Source organism: Lupinus angustifolius, chromosome LG06 (assembly GCF_001865875.1).
Source record: "Lupinus angustifolius cultivar Tanjil chromosome LG06, LupAngTanjil_v1.0, whole genome shotgun sequence".
NCBI classification, from domain to species: domain Eukaryota; kingdom Viridiplantae; phylum Streptophyta; class Magnoliopsida; order Fabales; family Fabaceae; genus Lupinus; species Lupinus angustifolius.
The window spans coordinates 16,000,106-16,004,128 of record NC_032014.1 but is presented as its reverse complement, the minus strand read 5'-3'; the positions used below and the strand labels follow the sequence as shown (position 1 = coordinate 16,004,128).

The 4,023-nt window shown below is 33.4% G+C and overlaps 1 long non-coding RNA gene across 1 annotated transcript; it reads left to right on the top strand.

Moving 5' to 3' along the window:
• LOC109350886 lies at positions 1,648-3,177 on the top strand. The gene is made up of 2 exons (XR_002108139.1): positions 1,648-1,726; positions 2,912-3,177. It is a non-coding gene; the product is annotated as an uncharacterized LOC109350886 (long non-coding RNA).

Sequence of the window (4,023 nt, the reverse complement as noted above, 5' to 3'; positions counted from 1 at the left end):
AGTGTAAGAAAAGGAAAGAACAAGAGATTCTTTGGCTGGGGCTACGCCGAAAGAAACGTTTTCTTTGTCGGTAGGAAGGGAGTCAAACCATTGAATGGTTTCTTTATTTTCTTGTAATTTTCTAAGTGTTGTAATTGAATAATGTGCATGTAATTACATTGATTCGATTATAGTGAAGGAAATCTCCCAAGTCAGCCGGGAGGTCTGGATGTAGTTTGCAGTGGACAGCAAACGGATCAGGATAAAAATTCGCGTTGCAAGATTTGTTTTCTCTCTCTCTCTTTACTGTTTTCAATCGATTATTTGGTATAGTGAATTCAATTGATACATTCTGTTCTTATGCTATATTGGATGTTGCTCTGATACAAAATCTGTAAGCTCTGTTATTCGTTCCATTATCGGTTAACTGTTCTGCAATTAATCGTTTTCTGTAATAGCTTACTGTTTCTGTTTAATCGATTAAAACTGTTGTGTTAATCGATTATCCTGTTTCTGTTAATCGATTAAGTTTGTTCTGTATTCTGTTAATCGATTATCTTCATCCTGTAATCGATTAATTAGGGGCGATTCAACATAAATTGTTGAGTTTTGAAAAGCGGCTATTCTAACCGCGACACCTATTCAACCCCCCTTCTAGGTGTATTGTAACCACTGATACCTAACAGCGAGCACATGTAGTGTTTTCCCATTCCCAAATCTATTATATATGTAAGTACCCATGTAGGTAGCGAATATTTGCGAGTACCCAACGAGTTTTTAGTTTTAATTATATATTTATATAATTTGTAATGATCAATATGTAAAAGTAATTATTACATAAATAATATAATATTTATATCAATGTTTTGAAACCCGAGCCGAATGTCAAACCGGAAGAGATCTCATATTAGGTTTAACCGGTTTAAATGGTGAATCTGTTTGGTCTGACCGAGTGATATCGTACAATTAATATTTTTTATCTATAAATATATAATTATATATAAATGCAAACTTTTATATAATTAATAATCTTGTATTATTATACTGAAGTAATGTTTCTTCATCTTTATTTGGATTAGAGTAAAATAAAAGATTAGAGTAGTGTTCCGTTTTTTTAATTTGTAATTGAACCGTTCGGTTTACTTCCCGAGTTAATGCGGTTTAACCGAGTTTAATACGTCCCGACCGTAATTTTCCCGATTCAAAGCGGTCCAACCCCCACTCGGTTAAGACAGTAAACCAAAACTGTTTTCAAGTCTGGTCATCAGTTAAACCGGTTGGACCATTCAGTACGGTCCGGTTCTCACAATACTAATTTATATGATAGCGTATAATCATAGTGAAATATGCTTAATTTATTATGAAATAATAATAAAATATGATATATAATATTAAAATAATGATAAAAGCTATAATATATAAATTTATGGATACCCACATCATAAATATCATAAAACTCGTTCTCACTCAAACTATTTTTGCCCACGTATTTATTTCAACATATACCCACTATTCAAGTTTTTTGCCATTTGGGTACGGTGTGAAAAAACCAGATTTATAGTACTTTGTGCAGCATTAGCAAATGAAAATGACGAGTAAAATAAAATACAGAGAAATAAATAAACATTAATAAAGTTATCCACAAAGGCAAATAGTTGTCAGATGAGTCATAGATAGACTTCAAAACCACCTTGTCCCACCCTAGTTGGACTTCCACCTCATCTTTTTCTTAACAACATAAAAACAGGTCAGGCTCTCTCCCTCTCTCTTTGGCTCATGATTTTTGTACTAATTTCTATATGTATTTCAGCAAGATCCATGGTTTGACACTGTCCTTTACTTAACTATTCCCCCTTTATTGTATGTTTTAAATCATTTTAAATTTTGCATTTTTCATGTTTTTGATCTTTCCAATTTGACTATACTATGCTTTCTTTCTCTTTTGATTGTTATTTCATAGTTTCCATGCTTTCTCTTTCCTTTTCGTTCCCTACAAAATCTAACTCGGAAACCGACCTTTGGAAAATTCTAATTTCAACAAGGAGCTGGTTGCCCCTTAACTATGGTTTCCCCTTAAATCAGGCTTTGTAAGTCATTTGAATTACAAAATTTGGTGCTGGAAAGCTGTGAGGCACGGATGTCGATGTCAGACACGGATACGGACGGATTCGTGAAGGATACGTATATCTGCAGTATAAAAAAAAATAAAGATGAAGAAAAAAGAAACTTATAATTTTTTGGCTGAATTCCGATCTTAGATTATTTGGGGTCCACAAAAGAAAAAGGAAACTTATAATTTTCATTAGAACTATCTAAATGTGATTTTTTGCTCTTTCGGCTTCCAGCTCTGTTTGGTAAATTTGTTTGCGTTTGTTTCAATTCAGAAATTCCCTAACCAGTTCATTAGTTAATCCTGAAGAGGTAGGTAGAAACTGGAAAGTAATATACTTTGATGAATGATAAATATTTTGGTAGAGTCTGAATAGTTATGGGTCTATAATTATTGCTTGCTAAGGAAATTGGTTTATGGTATGTTGCTTGGAATTTTCTAAAGACAAAAAGCTAGATACAAGACAAGATTTATATTTTATTTTAAAATTTATATCGATATTAATGAAATCTTAATGTATTTTTTATCTTAAACCATACTGCCCATCCATATTGTAAAAGAAGGATATAATGTTCCAAACTCCACAATAAAATCATTAGGATAAGGTGTTGCCATGGTAGGTAGGTGATAGTGTTGTACAATAAAATACTCATTTCAATCATTACATATGTGCTATCTAATAATGCCAAAATGAGGATGTACAATTGCATTATATTAAGATTATTTGAGCTAATGACGTTTCCTCACTTTGGATTGCCTAACGTCGCCAAGCGGCATGTCCTTGTTCAAGAATTTTAACTTGATTGCCATGTCCTAGTTCAGGAGCTTTAACCCGATTCCCTCTCGGAGTGTGTGCTTAGAGTACTATATGACGACCTTCCTCCATCCCTTAAGATCGACTAACCCATATGCAAGTATCGTTCACATAGAACTTCCCTCTCTTCGGCCTTCCAAGTTCTCATTTGAATATTGCTACTACCACCAAGATCTGCATCGATGATTGCTCATCCTAGGCTCACGCAACGGGTTTTGCAGTAACCACCACACAGTTAAAAATATATGCGCTCTTACACATCTTTAGAGACATGCATAAGAAAACAATGTTCTGCCAGTGTCTGTACTCTGTACTGTTTTTGCTTCTTTTGACGTTATTCCTTGTGGGAGTTTAGATCTTTTAGTGAAATTGTCATGTAGCTCAAGTATTTTCAAGACTGATTGATCCCCAGGTCAAATTCCTGGCCTAGGGTCCAGGGATGCTTTACCTATACTTTAGATCACCCTACACCTATTTGTCACCAAAAAAGGATCATTATTTATAAAAAAATTATTCAGATGAGATATGGAGAGCTCAGGTTATGGCCATATGCCCGTATGACAGAACTGCTCAATAGGTAGGGGGGAAGTTAAAAAATTCAGATATCATCAAGAGAAGGGTGTGCTTGTCTCCCTTCTTGGTGTAAATTTCTAAGATTGTAAAATAAGTGTTTAGTCACTCATTTCTTTGTTGGAAAAATTAATTAAAACAAGTGAATTTTCCTAAAAAATTAGAGGGCACTTGGACACAAGGTAATAAGACTTGGACATGAGGTGATAAAAAATTATATTATTTAAACACGTGAATTTTATCTAAAAAGTGTGTTATAAGTTGGATTTTAAGCATGATAAATCAAAATAAGTGCCATAAAAAGTGTATGAAAAGTAGTACATTTGGACACTTATCAACTTCCCCCAACTTACAATTTTGTTTGTCCACAAGCAAAGGTAAAATAACAACTACTTGGCTTTAAAAAATTCAGCTTGTACAAGATCAAAACTATGCATGATTCTTTTTAGCTCCATGTGACGTGTTTACAATTATGTGAGTATAACTCATAATGTTTCAAACTAAGAATAAACACCTCTTTTAAAAAATTCATTTAGCACTTCAGTTATAG